We start from the raw sequence: 21158 nt of genomic DNA on the forward strand, positions 1-21158 counted from the left end.
TGTTCTCTTTTACACCAGTATCGGTTTTATAACGCAAGGTTCTTTCAGAAAGGTAACTGGCGACAATCCTACGAATGTACATTGGAATGTGGAAACTATCTAGCGCGTTCCAGGATTTTCCCTGCGGTGTCGAGCATGCATTAGAATTAAAACCAGTTTCTGCAGCTTCCATTGGGTTCGAAATGTACCTTCCTTTAGACATGTATTGTAGAGATCTACAAAAATGTCGGTACGACTTTGGATTGCTACTTTTAAGGCCTCGTTGGGGATTCCATCCGGGCCTGGAGCTTTACTATTTTTTATCCGTTTTATGCTCATCAGGAGTTCTTCTTTGTTTGTTAGCTGCACATTTTGGTCGCCTACACCGAGTCTTACCAATTCGTAGTCTCGTAAAGTGTCTTGCACGGGGAACAGTGTTTCTACTACATTACGCAGAGTAGCATGGCATGTTGTTGGAAGTGGCTTAAATACTTTAAGTTTTTTCATAATAAGCCTGTATCCAAGGCCCCAAGGATCATTATCGGAATCGTCGCATAGCTGGAGGAAACACCGGCGCTTACTGTTTTTAATTACCTTTTTTAGCACTTTTCTTCTTTGCTTATATTGAAGCTGCTTTTCTTGGAAACTGTCCTTACCCCATGATCTTTGGTAGGCTCGCCTGGCTCTTTTACATTCCCTGCGCAATTCTGCAATGTCTGCTATCCACCAGTAGACAGGTTCGCTGTTGTGCCTGTTGGGCCTAGTTTTGGACATGGCTGCATCGCATGCTTCCGTTAAGTGTTTCATGGTTTGCGTAGTCTTTTCAGATGCATCCCCCGTAAGAGTTACATCTGCGAGCATGATTTCAATAACCTCAGCCTCCATTGTTTTGTCTTTGTACCTCGTCTCGTAGTTATTTGGGAACCTTTCTTCGCCATGCCGCCTTATTTCACAGATTATTGCGAGGTGATCGCTCCGGTTGTAATTCTGGCTGAGGAACCATTTCGTGTAGCGAACAAGACTAGAACTCACGAACGTAAGGTCGATTATAGATCAAGTTCCCGCTTTTTGGTACGTCTGTTGATTTCCTGTATTCATCACGGCTGTATCTAGCATGGAAAACGCTTCTAGAAGCGCTTGACCTCTAGGGTTTGTCCGTGGGCATCCCCAGTTAACAGCTCAAGCGTTGAAATCACCAGCTACGATGGCAGGTCTATGCTCCTTTACATCCTGGGCGAGGTTCTCTAGGATACCTGTTGCTTCCAGCTGGGAGGTAGATAGCAGCTGTAAATGTATGTACCTTCAACGCACGCACGTACAATTCCGCGGGCTCCCTTCACGCTCATCAGTTGGGATCTTTTTGTTCCACAGTTCCAGATCGCTGATTTGCCTGTTGTGTCAGAGACCCAGCCGTTGCCTATTTTGTGTTTATAGGGCTCACTAAGTATAGCAACATCTATTTTCTGTTCCCGTATAGCCTGCTCGAGAAGGTCCTGAGCGCTTTCACAATCGTTGAGATTTAGTTGCAAGATCTTCATTTCTGCCGGATTTCTTTAAGAGCTCTCAGATATTGCGGGCTCTTGCTGCTGGTCATCGCATGTGCTGTATCACTTGCCTTTTCCTTCTTGCACATTATACAGCTTGCTGTTTGTGTGCAGTTTTTGGCTTGGTGGTCCTTATTACCACTTTTGAAGCTGGTGTTTGTAAGGTCAGCTGTGATTTTACAGCTTACTGCCACATGCCTATATTCCATGCATTTAAAGCATCTTTTTGGCTCGATCTTCTCCCGTATGCGACAAATTACGAGGCCTATACGGATTTTATTAGCTTCCACCAGTTTGGTAGCGATTTCCGGTGTTACCTTTAGCGTCGCCGTTTGTGTTCCTCCATAAGCTCTTCGCAGACCCAGGATGGCTGAGATAGGTACCTCTAGCTCTTGAAATTGTTTTGCTACCCCCTCGTGCTTCCTTTATCGTGATTTCATCACCTGCCTCAGCTCCGTAAGTGCCCTGACATCCACAGTTTCCCCTAGGGCCGCCTTAACAGCTTCATGAACCTTCGAGGTGTTTGGGTCTGATGATTTTTCCAGCAGCAGCAGTAACTCTCCTTTACGAAACCGAAGTGCTGCATACACGGTGACGCCGATCTAGTCCTTCCCGCACTCGCCGTCAGCCTTGAACTCCTTTGGAAAGGGTTTTTAAGGAGATTCGCGCAGCCATTATTGCCATCTGCATTTGCTGTTACTTCAGCCTCTTCTGTAGTTTGTAGTTTTGTGTTATTTGTATTCATTTTGTATGGGCCCCAACTTCTAAGTCGGTATTCATATTCCGATGCGTAGTCACCATTGACGATTCCATGGTTATCTTTGCATGCAGGGAGGCCATGCTAGGGTTGACAAAGGCTCCTTATGGGAGCTTAAGTTCAGAGCCGAATCAGTGTTAACTAGGAATATTACATCTAGACCTACGCCGACACTTAATGGCGACGGAATATGGAGCGTTCCTAGAGATTTGCCATCATTTTAACGGGGCGGGGGCAACTGCACCATTAGCCTGAATGCCGTTTCTGCTGGATACCACTCCGCATACCAAGGAAACAGAATAGTGCAGTCGTCAGCTCAAGGTTTTATATCCAATCATTTTCCAGTACGCCATAATTAAGACCTTACTGGGCTCAGCCTTAATGTCATTGTTGATGGTTTGACAGCCGCACCTAACATGGTGAACAGACGCTGACCAGGAAGCCGTCCATTAAGGAGCCGTCGCGCCTGGTTTTTTGTATTACTCATCATGTCTACACATGATGAGGTGGACACCTATATCTAAGAGGCGGTTTCTTCTCGCCACTGTCACAGGAACTTAATCAGATTTATGCTGGCTTTTATACCGCATCCTCCGCTCCTGTTCGCTCAATTGTCGGGGGTTGCTTATTCGTTTAAACTTATTTGTTCTTGTAGTCGTTAGGCATAGAATTTTATGTAAATGCAAATGTGTATACTCGTACTAATAAGCATTGTTTTGATGGAAGTTCAGCATACAAATATATATGTGCGTACATAGGCTAGGGCATAGAGTGTGCATACGCACATACAAATATGCACATGCATATGCAAAACAAATATTATTTAAGCATTTGTTAAATAGGAATTCGGTCATTCGGGTAATTATTCCCTAATTATTGTATGCAAATATGATAAGGCCTCGTGAGATAGGTCATGGTTGCTTCAGCGCATACGTATGTACATATGTGTGCAACATTATATTTATTAAAGATGCAATTCAACTTAGTTGTCTCATATACATATTTCTTTTAATTATTCTTTCAAATTTCAAAGTTTTATACTGTCCAGAAAATGCATACATATTCATATTATTCCCTGTAATAAAATTTAAATTGATTAAAATTTTGTTTGCCACAGGAACAAATAAATGCATTTTCAAATGCCGTCGGGAATTTGATTTCATACAGAAGCCAATAACTGTGCTGAGCCAATGTATTTATACAGAAATCACTGTAATCAGCTTTGTTAAAAACTTCCCCGCTGTCGAGTTGGGCGAGGTGAAAAGTCTTACGCGGTCTCACTTTATTTTTGACAACTCACACTATTCGTAGCCTGTGAGACTTCTCTGTACATTAATGTTCTCTGTATATCTTAGTTAAGCATCTTCAAAAACAGAACAAAAGGGAATGCATTTTAAGTACGAAATAAACGCAAAAATTTCCGTTTGGAAAACAGTTGCCATACCCCATAGCATAGTGATACTTATTACTATCTAGGGCAGGAGAAGAAGATATGTTTCGCGTTCTCACTACCGTTGCCGCAGAACGAGTAGTCTGCTGTGTCCTCGTGCCCGAGTGTTTGAAGGTACTCTCTGAAGTTACCCAGTCTACACTCATGTATGCAGCACCCATATGGGGTAAAGCCCTTAGAGTTGCCTGTGCTTTCAGGACACTGTCGTATGAAGCAGTATGTGTCATATCGGGTACCATGCCACAACAAAGCCAAAAGCCTAAACAGGCGACTAACGGCGTAAGAGAGTAAGGAAGAAAGACAGGGTAGCATAAATGAGTGGCGAAATCGCTGGCACCTAGCGACAAAAGGGAGGTGGTGGCATAAGCTCATCAGAAGCGTGCAGGCTTGGGTTGAGAGAGGACATAGTGACACAGATTACTACCTGACACAGTTCCTGACGGGACATGGATCCTTCAGAGAGTATCTTCAAACACTCGGGCACGAGGACACAGCAGACTACTCGTTGTGCGGCAACGGTAGTGAGAACGCGAAACATATCTTCTTCTCCTGCTCTAGATACTCATCTGAAAAAAAGCCCATTGAAGAAATGATAAAAGAAAGAATAGCCCCCAGCAACATTGTAAGTCACATGCTGCAATCGAAGTTGGTGTTGACCAAGATGAGAGAATGGTCCGCAAATGCGTTAAAGGAACTGCGGAAAAAGAAATGGGAACGCAGTAAACAAATAAGACAAACAATTAATGAAGGGTACACGGAGACAAAAACATAAATTAAGAGCATTACAATGCTTAAACGGCGGTACCGCAGGGCAAACTAAAGCTACATAGGTCGGAGTTATGGTTTAGTACATAGGTGTGTTGCTTCGGTATCTGTGTAAGGTTCCCCTTGGGATAAATTAAAAAAAAAACCGCACACACAGGCCACTCACTTTATTCCTGTAAATACGTATGTCGTCCAAAGCTAAAATTCCATGCCTCGCGACTACATGAATCAAACCATAATCCTAGTTGCCTGAGTGCTGAACAGTCTAAAATAATGGCGGCGGCTCTGAACAGTTTCAACTATTGTACAGTACAAAAAAAACTCATCAACAAAAAATTCATTGATAAATTCCCGCTCATAGTTCTAAGAGCAAAGTACTTTCATTCATAAAACGAGCCGCCCATATCCCACATTTTTCAACGATGACAAAAATTTACATCTAAGATTGGACATATAAATGAAAATATGTAGTCAATACTGGAATATTTCCTACAGAAATATTTTGGATGTATGCAATATATGTATGTAAATATGCCTTCTAAATGCTCGACAACCGCAGCTGTGCCTATGAATGAGCGCTGGATTTCTTGAGAAGTTTTAGGTTATCGTAATATAATATTTTTCGCTGTGGCAAGTGCACACGGCATATATACGTACATACATACACACATCATATATACTATATATGAACATATCAATATACACATGTAAATTCCCATATTTAAATTTGCATATGCCATCTTCTCGTGTGCTTGGTAATGAAGCGTTTTCTATAAAGAATTTTGATTTGGTTGAAGGGAAACAACATAATATATATATATATTTTTGGTTTTGTGGAGATGGCAAGAAGCATTGAAAGCCGAAAAGCGTGGGGCTTCTCTTACGACTCACCCACCCCAGGCCCGTTCCCTCCCACGGGACAACCGTTAGGTAGTACTTCACGGGAGGGGGGGGCGGCCTATTTCCTTTTCATGAAAATCTGCGCTGTTGCTCAATGCGTCGCGGCTTAGTAGTTACTAATACCGTTAAGTATTCACGGGAGGCGGAGCGGCCTATTGCCTCTACATGAAAATCTGCGTCTACCATTCTTGCCATATTACTGACAGCGGACCGATGTCCTTCTGGGTCAAGCATGATATCTACTAGGTTACTAACCATTATTTACTTCCCAACCCTATCACTCAAATCTTCCCTTTCCAACTGAAACCGGGGTCAGACAAAGAAGACATGCTCTGCATCTTCAACTAGACCATCACAAAAGTGAACGGGTTGTCTTCATGCTTAAATCTATGCAGTCCAATCTATATGTCCATCGTTCGTTCATGGAGTTCCTCCATTCCTCTTGCCACGTATGGATGCTTCGCTCCCGTGCTGTCTTTCAGTTAGACAGCCGCGCCGGATCCGCTCAATGTTTTCTTATCGCGAATTCGACAAATTCAGACAACTATTTCCCAGCGGCATTACCTTTGTGCCTCTGTCACCGAGAGCATCATCGGATGGGATATCTTTTGGCCGCATAATCAGCTCCTGTCCGCTCATTGTCGGGGATTGCTTATTTGTTTGAACTTATTTCGCAACTAACCTGCTACCACAGGCCCTCCGGCTATCGCAACCTGACGACCCCCACGGAAGCTTAGAGCCCAGATTAGTCATCCAACCCCGAAGGAGCGAACACCTCGTGCGCACCGTGTGTATGTAGTTGTGTTTTTTTTTTTTATGGAGGTGGCACAAAGCATTGAAAGCCGAAAAGTGTGAGACTTGCCTTTCGGCTCACCCACTAAACACCCACCCCAGCTCCGTTTCCCTCCCGCAGGACAACCGTTAAGTAGTACTTCACGGGAGGGGAGCGGCCTATTGCCTCTTCATGAAGATCTGCGCTGTTGTTCAGCGCGACGCAGTTTGGAGATTACTATTTTTGCCATATTACATACAGCGGACCAATGTTCTTCTGACTCTAACATAATATCCACTAGGTTATCAGCCGAAATTGGCTTCACGGTTAACCCATTTGGAAATTGTGGGAATCAAACGGTACGTCCAGCGTCCGTTGGGGGACAAGCTCCATTTCTCCTGGCATGAACGCAGGCTACGCTCTCTTGCTATCTTGCGTATTGTCACCCGTTCTAAAGTAGCTTTTTTTTTGTATATTTCAGCATACTCTGTTGCCATTAGGTTGATTGGGAGTAGTCCTGCTATAACCCTAATGGCGTCTTCCGATACCGTTCGAAACGCGCCGCACACTCAGAGGGCACTTAATCGGTACACTGATTTCATGCACTTCACATATGAGGTGCAATTTGTGGCTTCCGCTGCATACAGCATAATCGATGAGACAACAGAGTTCAGTAGTCAACTGTAGGGCCTCTGATGTACATCATTATTCGCGTTAGCGCAGTTACTGCTTCTGCTGCCCTGCTGCTCGCGTACGCCAAGTGCTCTTTGGAATTAAGCCTGCGGTCGATTATTACTCCCAGGTACTGAATAAATGGCTTCGATCCTATGCCATGATCTCCCACCATTATGTTCACCGACTCCACAATCTTCCTGCTGCTAATTAGTACTACTTTCCATTCCTTTGCCCTGCCAACAGCTTGAGTGCATGCTTCTTCGGCTTGATGGAGTGATTTAGCCACGACCACAACAGATCGTGATTGAGACGCAGAACTCCATCGTACATAACGTTCCATAACAAAGGGCCGAGGACTGAGCCTTGTGGAACTCCGCCAGTTATTTTGTTCTCTTTTACACCAGTATCGGTTTTATAACGCAAGATTCTTTCAGAAAGGTAAATGGCGATAATCCTACGAATGTACATTGGAATGTGGAAACTATCTAGCGCGTTCCAGGATTTTCCCTGCGGTGTCGAGCATGCATTAGAATTAAAACCAGTTTCTGCAGCTTCCATTGGGTTCGAAATGTACCTTCCTTTAGACATGTATTGTAGAGATCTACAAAAATGTCGGTACGACTTTGGATTGCTACTTTTAAGGCCTCGTTGGGGATTCCATCCGGGCCTGGAGCTTTACTATTTTTTATCCGTTTTATGCTCATCAGGAGTTCTTCTTTGTTTGTTAACTGCACATTTTGGTCGCCTACATCGAGTCTTACCAATTCGTAGTCTCGTAAAGTGTCTTGCACGGGGAACAGTGTTTCTACTACATTACGCAGAGTAGCATGGCATGTTGTTGGAAGTGGCTTAAATACTTTAAGTTTTTTCATAATAAGCCTGTATCCAAGGCCCCAAGGATCATTATCGGAATCGTCGCATAGCTGGAGGAAACACCGGCGCTTACTGTTTTTAATTACCTTTTTTAGCACTTTTCTTCTTTGCTTATATTGGAGCTGCTTTTCTTGGAAACTGTCCTTACCCCATGATCTTTGGTAGGCTCACCTGGCTCTTTTACATCCCCTGCGCAATTCTGCAATGTCTGCTGTCCACCAGTAGACAGGTTCGCTGTTGTGCCTGTTGGGCCTCGCATGCTTCCGTGGCCATTTCGTGTAGCGAACAAGACTGGAACTCACGAACGTAAGGTCGATTATAGATCAAGTTCCCGCTTTTTGGTACGTCTGTTGATTTCCTGTATTCATCACGGCTGTATCTAGCATGGAAAACGCTTCTAGAAGCGCTTGACCTCTAGGGTTTGTCCGTGGGCATCCCCAGTTAACAGCTCAAGCGTTGAAATCACCAGCTACGATGGCAGGTCTATGCTCCTTTACATCCTGGGCGAGGTTCTCTAGGATACCTGTTGCTTCCAGCTGGGAGGTAGATAGCAGCTGTAAATTTATGTACCTTCAACGCACGCACGTACAATTCCGCGGGCTCCCTTCACGCTCATCAGTTGGGATCTTTTTGTTCCACAGTTCCAGATCGCTGATTTGCCGGTTGTGTCAGAGACCCAGCCGTTGCCTATTTTGTGTTTATAGGGCTCACTAAGTATAGCAACATCTATTTTCTGTTCCCGTATAGCCTGCTCGAGAAGGTCCTGAGCGCTTTCACAATCGTTGAGATTTAGTTGCAAGATCTTCATTTCTGCCAGATTTCTTTAAGAGCTCTCAGATATTGAGGGCTCTTGCTGCTGGTCATCGCATGTGCTGTATCACTTGCCTTTTCCTTCTTGCACATTATACAGCTTGCTGTTTGTGTGCAGTTTTTGGCTTGGTGGTCCTTATTGCCACTTTTGAAGCTGGTGTTTGTAAGGTCAGCTGTGATTTTACAGCTTACTGCCACATGCCTATATTCCATGCATTTAAAGCATCTTTTTGGCTCGATCTTCTCCCGTATGCGACAAATTACGAGGCCTATACGGATTTTATTAGCTTCCACCAGTTTGGTAGCGATTTCCGGTGTTACCTTTAGCGTCGCCGTTTGTGTTCCTCCATAAGCTCTTCGCAGACCCAGGATGGCTGAGATAGGTACCTCTAGCTCTTGAAATTGTTTTGCTACCGCCTCGTGCTTCCTTTATCGTGATTTCATCAAGGTCACGAATTTCCACCTGCCTCAGCTCCGTAAGTGCCCTGACATTCACAGTTTCCCCTAGGGCCGCCTTAACAGCTTCATGAACCTTCGAGGTGTTTGGGTCTGATGATTTTTCCAGCAGCAGCAGTAACTCTCCTTTACGAAACCGAAGTGCTGCATACACGGTGACGCCGATCTAGTCCTTCCCGCACTCGCCGTCAGCCTTGAACTCCTTTGGAAAGGGTTTTTAAGGAGATTCGCGCAGCCATTATTGCCATCTGCATTTGCTGTTACTTCAGCCTCTTTTGTAGTTTGTAGTTTTGTGTTATTTGTATTTATTTTGTATGGGCCCCAACTTCTAAGTCGGTATTCATATTCCGATGCGTAGTCACCATTGACGATTCCATGGTTATCTTTGCATGCAGGGAGGCCATGCTAGGGTTGACAAAGGCTCCTTATGGGAGCTTAAGTTCAGAGCCGAATCAGTGTTAACTAGGAATATTACATCTAGACCTACGCCGACACTTAATGGCGACGGAATATGGAGCGTTCCTAGAGATTTGCCATCATTTTAACGGGGCGGGGGCAACTGCACCATTAGCCTGAATGCCGTTTCTGCTGGATACCACTCCGCATACCAAGGAAACAGAATAGTGCAGTCGTCAGCTCAAGGTTTTATATCCAATCATTTTCCAGTACGCCATAATTAAGACCTTACTGGGCTCAGCCTTAATGTCATTGTTGATGGTTTGACAGCCGCACCTAACATGGTGAACAGACGCTGACCAGGAAGCCGTCCATTAAGGAGCCGTCGCGCCTGGTTTTTTGTATTACTCATCATGTCTACACATGATGAGGTGGACACCTATATCTAAGAGGCGGTTTCTTCTCGCCACTGTCACAGGAACTTCATCAGATTTATGCTGGCTTTTATACCGCATCCTCCGCTCCTGTTCGCTCAATTGTCGGGGGTTGCTTATTCGTTTAAACTTATTTGTTCTTGTAGTCGTTAGGCATAGAATTTTATGTAAATGCAAATGTGTATACTCGTACTAATAAGCATTGTTTTGATGGAAGTTCAGCATACAAATATATATGTGCGTACATAGGCTAGGGCATAGAGTGTGCATACGCACATACAAATATGCACATGCATATGCAAAACAAATATTGTTTAAGCATTTGTTAAATAGGAATTCGGTCATTCGGGTAATTATTCCCTAATTATTGTATGCAAATATGATAAGGCCTCGTGAGATAGGGCATGGTGTTTGTTTTTTTTTTTTTTTTACGAGGAGGAAGCATCGAAAGCCTGTACCCCGTCAGTGTAGGACTTTAACCCAAACTAAACCTCCTACCGTCCATGTACCGATCCCCTCCCGGTACTACCGTTAAGTAAATCGTCGGGAAGGCGGTTGAACTCTAGGCTCTACGTCAGTTACACTTCACATGCAGTCCGTCAAAAGTTGCATGTACTTTAATCCTCCCCCAGTTTTGTTTGTTACCGAAGCAAACCACCCCAGTTGGGCCTGTCCACCCCCTCCCACCATACTTGTCACACGTCGACTTAAGAGTTCGTTTCTTTGTCAAGTATCGTCTGTTTATCTGCCGCTGACCTCGGATATGTCTGCGAGCTTTAATGCATAAATTATTTGGCTAATTGCGGCCGAGATCTTATCCCACGCATACTTTGAAGACATCATGATGTCCACTATGTTTTCTGGTACTATCGGATCATCTGATAGTAAAGCTAAATCCTCTCTGATAGTCACAAATCGCGGGCATACAAAAAATACATGTCTTGCATCTTCCTCTTCATGGCATATTCGACATAAAGGCGAATCACGTATCCTAAGGCGATGTAGATACTTCTGGTAGCAACCATGGCCTGTCAAAAATTGCGTTAGCTGGAAATTAGGCTCACCATAGCTTCTATTTAGCCATTTTTCGATTTTTGGGATTAGTGTATAAGTCCACCTTCCCTTTGTCGCGTTTTCCCAACGCTCCTGCCATTTCAGCATGGATGTAGCCTTCTCTCTTTTTATGATCGCGGATATGTTACTGTGGTCCTGTTCTTTCTGCACGAACACTCTCGCTCTTTCTTCCGCCAATATATCTATCGGAATCATGCCTGCGATCACCATTGCCCACCTTTGTGGGTTATATATTCCGCATGTGGGCCAAAACTGAGCCGGTCGTCAATTATAACACCCAGATATTTGAGCTGACAAGACGATTTAAATTTATGTGTGCCTATGCTGAAAGAGGCTATCTCTGGTTTCTTGCGGGTACTGATGAGGACCGCTTCCGTTTTCTCCGCTGCAATGGATAAACCTACGCTATCCAGCCAGTTTGTTACGGTAGCAATTGCAGTATTTGCTTTGACTTCGATATCGCTCACCAGTTTAGCTACAATTACGAGAGCTATGTCATCCGCAAAGCCAACGATGTGTACATCTGTTGGAAATGGGAGTCGGAACACTTCATCATACATAATATTCCAAAGCGTGGGGCCTAGCACTGAGCCCTGTGGCACACCTGCTGTAATCTTATACTTTTTTATTCCACCTTCTGTGTCGTATTCTAAAACTCGATCGCTCAGATAGTTTCTGACAATATTATATATGTATGCCGGAACAGATAGCTTTTTAAGTGCTTTCAGAAGGTGCCCCCAGTCTGCTGAGTTGAAGGCGTTTTTCACATCTAAAGTCACTACTGCGCAGTATTGCTTATCACCGCCTCTCCATCGTTTGCCTGCGATCGCGTCTGTAGCAATCGTGACCACCTTTTGTATTGCCGCTGTAGTAGACCTTCGCTTTCGGAAACCATACTGGTACGGGGATAGTCCCGCCTCGCATTCAGTGTACGGCTGTATTCTGTTGTTAATAAGCCGCTCTAAAAGCTTGCCCATCGTGTCAAGGAGGCATAGGGGACGGTAGGATCCTGGTATACCTGGTGGCTTCCCTGGCTTCGGGAGCAGCACTAGTCTTTGCCTCTTCCAGAAATTCGGGAACACGCCTTGCTCGAGACACAATTGCATCACCCTAGCAAATGTCTGGGGATTTTCCAGGATGGCTGTTTTTAATGCTATGTTCGGAATACCATCCGGGCCGGGAGCTTTGCGATCTCCAATCATTTTTGCTGCTTGTACCACTTCTTCAGGTGTTATATCATCAATGTCATTTATAGATGCTGAAATGTATGACATTGGATCTGTTTTGCGGTGAGGAAACAGGGTCCGAACTATATTATTTAGCAAGTTAGGGCATTTTACTTGCGGCGCTTTAACAATTTTAGACATTACTACTCTGTATGCATTACCCCATATGTTTTTGTCTGCCTCGTTGCATAGCTGATTAAATGAGGCTGCTTTACTTCGCCGGATCTCATTTTTTAGCTGCTTTCGAAAATTTTTAAAATTTGCCAGCCTAATTTGATGCTCCGCAGTATTCCGTAGTCTTTGGCAGATCCTTCTCTCTCTGAAGCATTTCGCCCTTAGTTCTTTGATTGTGTCATTCCACCAGTATACTTGCTTCCGATGACAGCCTTTTACTTTACGGGCCATCGATGCTTCGCAGGCTACTATAATGTATTGCACAAGCCTATTTGCTGCCCTTGCTGCTGATTTCTCTTCTTGTACGCGCTCTATGACCTCGTTTAATACAAAGTTGAATAGAGGTTTGTCCAGTGTTGTCAGTCTCCATGCCTGGTGCAGAGAATTACTAGCAGAGATATAATTGTTGTCTTCTTTTCCTTCCGGGATGTCTATAATTAGGGCTTGATGATCGCTGTGGGTATAATGCTCGCTGACCTTCCATTTGACGCATCTAGCCAAGGAGCCACTAGTAAAAGTGATGTCTATTATGGACTCCTTACTATCTCTTTGAAAGGTGGCTGTTCTTCCATCGTTGGCTATGACCAAATCTAGCGGAGCGAGCGCCTCCAATAAAGCCGCGCCTCTGGCGTTCGTTCTCCTACTGCCCCATTCCACTGCCCATGCATTAAAGTCGCCGGCTATGACGACCGGGTGACGACCTCTCGCAGTCTCTACAATATGATCTAGGAACTCCCGGAACTCCTGAATCGTCCAGCTAGGGGGTGCATAGCAGCTGCAAATATGGCAACCTTTGACAAGGACCCAAACGAAGCCCTTTCTCGCATCTACTGGATCCGCTTTCTGAAACGGGTGGGTACCACAAGTCCATATTGCTGCTTTTCGTGTTCTATCTGCTACCCAATCGTTGCGCGAAGGAATCTTGTAGGGCTCTGAGATTATTGCTACGTCAACCTTCATCTCTATCACCGTCTGCTTCAATAAATCTTGAGCCGCCTCACAATGATTTAAATTTAATTGCATACTCCTCATGTTGATGCTTTGGCTAAAGCTCTTTTGTAGGCTGGACACCTGCTACTACCAGATATGTGGTCGGATAGCTCTTCCTTGGCTAGTTGACATAGAAGACATTTTGGTGCATTTGTGCAGTCTTTTGCTACATGTCCTTCATTTCCGCATCTCCTACACATCTTGGATCAATCGCAATTCGTACAGTTTTTCGATATATGGCCAAAATCTAGACAACGGAAACATCGCGTTGGATGAATAATCCTCCGCAGGCGGCAGACCACCCATCCAACTTTCAATTTCCCTTTAGAAAGGAGCAAATTTGCAGCGCTTACCGGAAGATTTAGTGTCGCTATTTGCGTATTCCCGTATGATTTACGTAAACTTTTCACTGCCGCTACGTTGATGTTTGGTAAATTGAATTGATCTACTATGGCTTGTACTACATCTTCCCTTGTAGACACTTCATCAAGATCCCTGCACTCTATTGTTAATTCATGAGTCAGAACTCTAACTTCGGCTTTATCGCCAAGAACTTTTTCTACCAAGCCCTGGTATTGCGCATTGTCTGCCTCGCCCCGCGTTTTTAGTTGGAATAACATTTCACCTTTTTGCGTTTTCCTAATTTTTGTCACCATATCGCCGAGTTGTGAGAGGCTTGGCTCCGATTTAATTACACGGAGAATGTCCGCATAAGACCCCTCGCCTTTATTAGAAATAATAAAAGCGTCTGGTCTGGCCCTAATTCGCTGCTTTTCGCCCCCTTGACGCACTATCTCCGAGAAGGTACCGCCGCTTCTGCTTTCTGCCGCTGCCAAAGTCTGCGTAGGTGTTGTGCGACGCTTAGCTCGTCGTACTTCCACCCACCCTTCATTCTCATTGGATGTGGGTTTATTTCCTCTTGGCAGCCTATCATTGGTTCCTTGCTTGCATGTGCCCTCCAAATGTGAAGCCTGCACACTAAGTGAAATGCTTCTCGTACGCTTTCCTATTGGCTGCGGGGAATTTTCAGGAGAGGAATTCCCTCTATATTGAGCCCTTGTCCTCTTCCCATTGGCTTTAGCATTTTCTGCAAAAGGTGTTTGAGTGGCCTTCTCGACACCTGATTTGGCTTTATTATACGTAGCTAATTTATTCTGCTCTTGCTTTACTTTTTTGTGTAATGCAGAGATTGATGAGACAACACCTCTCATCTGTTGATTTACATGTCTCTGCAGTACCATCATTTTTGCTAGCTCTTCTATCTTTGCTCCCAGCATGGTAAGAGCGTCGCCATTAGCCGGAGAGGCGAATGCAGGGAGAAAGAGCGACTCACTTAATGTTTCCCTTTGCTTCACAGGGGAACCGCTATCCATCGTCTGCTTATCACCTCCTTCTAAGCTACCAGTAACAGATTTGACAACGTGTGGTGAGGTTGTGCGCTCGGGTGATCTCGCTGTTTTGGAGCAACGCATAAACGGATTCACATTCTCCATTGCACTTACACCTTTTGGTGTGAAGCTCACCGCACTGAACCGTACTCAACGTAGCTGTTTAAATGTTTGTTTTTCTGCTATTCTCTCAATGTTCTCTATTTTCACTTGTTCACTGTACAAGTACAAACCACTTTGCTGAACTCACCCGCTATCAACGTAGCTGTTTAAATTTTTAGTTTTGCTACTTCTCTCTTTTTTTTTTTTTTTTTTTTTTTTTTTCCACTATTCACTTTTGCTTATCTCGCTCAAAAACAAAACAAAGTTTCCAGCCCAAGAAGCGAAAAGGACTCACCTGTAGGAGCAGAATCGCCCACTTCCAGTGCGCGATCGACTGCTACAGTGGTTATGAGCGTTGTTTCCACTTTCGGTTAAAATTCGTTTTTTTAATTTCACTATATTTGGCACTTTTGACGAGCTGTCCGACAACACGTCTACACTTGACAAAATCAAAGCACCTAGGTCATGGTTGCTTCAGCGCATACGTATGTACATATGTGTGCAACATTATATTTATTAAAGATGCAATTCAACTTAGTTGTCTCATATACATATTTCTTTTAATTATTCTTTCAAATTTCAAAGTTTTATACTGTCCAGAAAATGCATACATATTCATATTATTCCCTGTAATAAAATTTAAATTGATTAAAATTTTGTTTGCCACAGGAACAAATAAATGCATTTTCAAATGCCGTCGGGAATTTGATTTCATACAGAAGCCAATAACTGTGCTGAGCCAATGTATTTATACAGAAATCACTGTAATCAGCTTTGTTAAAAACTTCCCCGCTGTCGAGTTGGGCGAGGTGAAAAGTCTTACGCGGTCTCACTTTATTTTTGACAACTCACACTATTCGTAGCCTGTGAGACTTCTCTGTACATTAATGTTCTCTGTATATCTTAGTTAAGCATCTTCAAAAACAGAACAAAAGGGAATGCATTTTAAGTACGAAATAAACGCAAAAATTTCCGTTTGGAAAACAGTTGCCATACCCCATAGCATAGTGATACTTATTACTATCTAGGGCAGGAGAAGAAGATATGTTTCGCGTTCTCACTACCGTTGCCGCAGAACGAGTAGTCTGCTGTGTCCTCGTGCCCGAGTGTTTGAAGGTACTCTCTGAAGTTACCCAGTCTACACTCATGTATGCAGCACCCATATGGGGTAAAGCCCTTAGAGTTGCCTGTGCTTTCAGGACACTGTCGTATGAAGCAGTATGTGTCATATTGGGTACCATGCCACAACAAAGGCAAAAGCCTAAACAGGCGACTAACGGCGGAAGAGAGTAAAGAAGAAAGACAGGGTAGCATAAATGAGTGGCGAAATCGCTGGCACCTAGCGACAAAAGGGAGGTGGTGGCATAAGCTCATCAGAAGCGTGCAAACACTCGGGCACGAGGACACAGCAGACTACTCGTTCTGCGGCAACGGTAATGAGAACGCGAAACATATCTTCTTCTCCTGCCCTAGATACTCATCTGAAAAAAAGTCCATTGAAGAAATGATAAAAGAAAGAATAGCCCCCAGCAACATTGTAAGTCACATGCTGCAATCGAAGTTGGTGTTGACCAAGATGAGAGAATGGTCCGCAAATGCGTTAAAGGAACTGCGGAAAAAGAAATGGGAACGCAGTAAACAAATAAGACAAACAATTAATGAAGGGTACACGGAGACAAAAACATAAATTAAGAGCATTACAATGCTTAAACGGCGGTACCGCAGGGCAAACTAAAGCTACAGAGGTCGGAGTTATGGTTTAGTACATAGGTGTGTTGCTTCGGTATCTGTGTAAGGTTCCCCTTGGGATAAATTAAAAAAAAAACCGCACACACAGGCCACTCACTTTATTCCTGTAAATACGTATGTCGTCCAAAGCTAAAATTCCATGCCTCGCGACTACATGAATCAAACCATAATCCTAGTTGCCTTAGTGCTGAACAGTCTAAAATAATGGCGGCGGCTCTGAACAGTTTCAACTATTGTACAGTACAAAAAAAAACTCATCAACAAAAAATTCATTGATAAATTCCCGCTCATAGTTCTAAGAGCAAAGTACTTTCATTCATAAAACGAGCCGCCCATATCCCACATTTTTCAACGATGACAAAAATTTACATCTAAGATTGGACATATAAATGAAAATATGTAGTCAATACTGGAATATTTCCTACAGAAATATTTGGCGGAACTTGAATTTTTGTCAATTCGAGTGGCCGCGGCTCGGTAAATATGTATGCAATATATGTATGTAAATATGCCTTCTAAATGCTCGACAACCGCAGCTGTGCCTATGAATGAGCGCTGGATTTCTTGAGAAGTTTTAGGGTATCGTAATATAATATTTTTCGCTGTGGCAAGTGCACACGGCATATATACGTACATACATACACACATCATATATACTATATATGAACATATCAATATACACATGTAAATTCCCATATTTAAATTTGCATATGCCATCTTCTCGTGTGCTTGGTAATGAAGCGTTTTCTATAAAGAATTTTGATTTGGTTGAAGGGAAACAACATAATATATATATATATTTTTGGTTTTGTGGAGATGGCAAGAAGCATTGAAAGCCGAAAAGCGTGGGGCTTCTCTTGCGACTCACCCACCCCAGGCCCGTTCCCTCCCACGGGACAACCGTTAGGTAGGACTTCACGGGAGGGGGGGCGGCCTATTTCCTTTTCATGAAAATCTGCGCTGTTGCTCAATGCGTCGCGGCTTAGTAGTTACTAATACCGTTAAGTATTCACGGGAGGCGGAGCGGCCTATTGCCTCTACATGAAAATCTGCGTCTACCATTCTTGCCATATTACTGACAGCGGACCGATGTCCTTCTGGGTCAAGCATGATATCTACTAGGTTACTAACCATTATTTACTTCCCAACCCTATCACTCAAATCTTCCCTTTCCAACTCAAACCGGGGTCAGACAAAGAAGACATGCTCTGCATCTTCAACTAGACCATCACAAAAGTGAACGGGTTGTCTTCATGCTTAAATCTATGCAGTCCAATCTATATGTCCATCGTTCGTTCATGGAGTTCCTCCATTCCTCTTGCCACGTATGGATGCTTCGCTCCCGTGCTGTCTTTCAATTAGACAGCCGCGCCGGATCCGCTCGATGTTTTCTTATCGCGAATTCGACAAATTCAGACAACTATTTCCCAGCGGCATTACCTTTGTGCCTCTGTCACCGAGAGCGTCATCGGATGGGATATCTTTTGGCCGCATAATCAGCTCCTGTCCGCTCATTGTCGGGGATTGCTTATTTGTTTGAACTTATTTCGCAACTAACCTGCTACCACAGGCCCTCCGGCTATCGCAACCTGACGACCCCCACGGAAGCTTAGAGCCCAGATTAGTCATCCAACCCCGAAGGAGCGAACACCTCGTGCGCACCGTGTGTATGTAGTTGTGTTTTTTTTTTTTATGGAGGTGGCACAAAGCATTGAAAGCCGAAAAGTGTGAGACTTGCCTTTCGGCTCACCCACTAAACACCCACCCCAGCTCCGTTTCCCTCCCGCAGGACAACCGTTAAGTAGTACTTCACGGGAGGGGAGCGGCCTATTGCCTCTTCATGAAGATCTGCGCTGTTGTTCAGCGCGACGCAGTTTGGAGATTACTATTTTTGCCATATTACATACAGCGGACCAATGTTCTTCTGACTCTAACATAATATCCACTAGGTTATCAGCCGAAATTGGCTTCACGGTTAACCCATTTGGAAATTGTGGGAATCAAACGGTACGTCCAGCGTCCGTTGGGGGACAAGCTCCATTTCTCCTGGCATGAACGCAGGCTACGCTCTCTTGCTATCTTGCGTATTGTCACCCGTTCTAAAGTAGCTTTTTTTTTGTATATTTCAGCATACTCTGTTGCCATTAGGTTGATTGGGAGTAGTCCTGCTATAACCCTAATGGCGTCTTCCGATACCGTTCGAAACGCGCAGCACACTCAGAGGGCACAGAGGGTACACTGATTTCATGCACTTCACATATGAGGTGCAATTTGTGGCTTCCGCTGCATACAGCATAATCGATGAGACAACAGAGTTCAGTAGTCAACTGTAGGGCCTCTGATGTTCATCATTATTCGCGTTAGCGCAGTTACTGCTTCTGCTGCCCTGCTGCTCGCGTACGCCAAGTGCTCTTTGGAATTAAGCCTGCGGTCGATTATTACTCCCAGGTACTGAATAAATGGCTTCGATCCTATGCCATGATCTCCCACCATTATGTTCGCCGACTCCACAATCTTCCTGCTGCTAATTAGTACTACTTTCCATTCCTTTGCCCTGCCAACAGCTTGGGTGCATGCTTCTTCGGCTTGATGGAGTGATTTAGCCACGACCACAACAGATCGTGATTGAGACGCAGAACTCCATCGTACATAACGTTCCATAACAAAGGGCCGAGGACTGAGCTTTGTGGAACTCCGCCAGTTATTTTGTTCTCTTTTACACCAGTATCGGTTTTATAACGCAAGGTTCTTTCAGAAAGGTAACTGGCGACAATCCTACGAATGTACATTGGAATGTGGAAACTATCTAGCGCGTTCCAGGATTTTCCCTGCGGTGTCGAGCATGCATTAGAATTAAAACCAGTTTCTGCAGCTTCCATTGGGTTCGAAATGTACCTTCCTTTAGACATGTATTGTAGAGATCTACAAAAATGTCGGTACGACTTTAGATTGCTACTTTTAAGGCCTCGTTGGGGATTCCATCCGGGCCTGGAGCTTTACTATTTTTTATCCGTTTTATGCTCATCAGGAGTTCTTCTTTGTTTGTTAACTGCACATTTTGGTCGCCTACACCGAGTCTTACCAATTCGTAGTCTCGTAAAGTGCACGGGGAACAGTGTTTCTACTACATTACGCAGAGTAGCATGGCATGTTGTTGGAAGTGGCTTAAATATATTACTTTAAGTTTTTTCATAATAAGCCTGTATCCAAGGCCCCAAGGATCATTATCGGAATCGTCGCATAGCTGGAGGAAACACCGGCGCTTACTGTTTTTAATTACCTTTTTTAGCACTTTTCTTCTTTGCTTATATTGGAGCTGCTTTTCTCTGCTAGGCTCGCCTGGCTCTTTTACATCCCCTGCGCAATTCTGCAATGTCTGCTGTCCACCAGTAGACAGGTTCGCTGTTGTGCCTGTTGGGCCTCGCATGCTTCCGTTAAGTGTTTCATGGTTTGCGTAGTCTTTTCAGATGCATCCCCCGTAAGAGTTACATCTGCGAGCATGATTTCAATAACCTCAGCCTCCATTGTTTTGTCTTTGTACCTCGTCTCGTAGTTATTTGGGAACCTTTCTTCGCCATGCCGCCTTATTTCACAGATTATTGCGAGGTGATCGCTCCGGGTGTAATTCTGGCTGAGGAACCATTTCGTGTAGCGAACAAGACTAGAACTCACGAACGTAAGGTCGATTATAGATCAAGTTCCCGCTTTTTGGTACGTCTGTTGATTTCCTGTATTCATCACGGCTGTATCTAGCATGGAAAACGCTTCTAGAAGCGCTTGACCTCTAGGGTTTGTCCGTGGGCATCCCCAGTTAACAGCTCAAGCGTTGAAATCACCAGCTACGATGGCAGGTCTATGCTCCTTTACATCCTGGGCGAGGTTCTCTAGGATACCTGTTGCTTCCAGCTGGGAGGTAGATAGCAGCTGTAAATGTATGTACCTTCAACGCACGCACGTACAATTCCGCGGGCTCCCTTCACGCTCATCAGTTGGGATCTTTTTGTTCCACAGTTCCAGATCGCTGATTTGCCTGTTGTGTCAGAGACCCAGCCGTTGCCTATTTTGTGTTTATAGGGCTCACTAAGTATAGCAACATCTATTTTCTGTTCCCGTATAGCCTGCTCGAGAAGGTCCTGAGCGCTTTCACAATCGTTGAGATTTAGTTGCAAGATCTTCATTTCTGCCGGATTTCTTTAAGAGCTCTCAGATATTGCGGGCTCTTGCTGCTGGTCATCGCATGTGCTGTATCACTTGCCTTTTCCTTCTTGCACATTATACAGCTTGCTGTTTGTGTGCAGTTTTTGGCTTGGTGGTCCTTATTGCCACTTTTGAAGCTGGTGTTTGTAAGGTCAGCTGTGATTTTACAGCTTACTGCCACATGCCTATATTCCATGCATTTAAAGCATCTTTTTGGCTCGATCTTCTCCCGTATGCGACAAATTACGAGGCCTATACGGATTTTATTAGCTTCCACCAGTTTGGTAGCGATTTCCGGTGTTACCTTTAGCGTCGCCGTTTGTGTTCCTCCATAAGCTCTTCGCAGACCCAGGATGGCTGAGATAGGTACCTCTAGCTCTTGAAATTGTTTTGCTACCGCCTCGTGCTTCCTTTATCGTGATTTCATCAAGGTCACGAATTTCCACC

This window comes from Anastrepha ludens, chromosome X (genome assembly GCF_028408465.1).
Source record: "Anastrepha ludens isolate Willacy chromosome X, idAnaLude1.1, whole genome shotgun sequence".
Classification (NCBI taxonomy): Eukaryota; Metazoa; Arthropoda; class Insecta; order Diptera; family Tephritidae; genus Anastrepha; species Anastrepha ludens.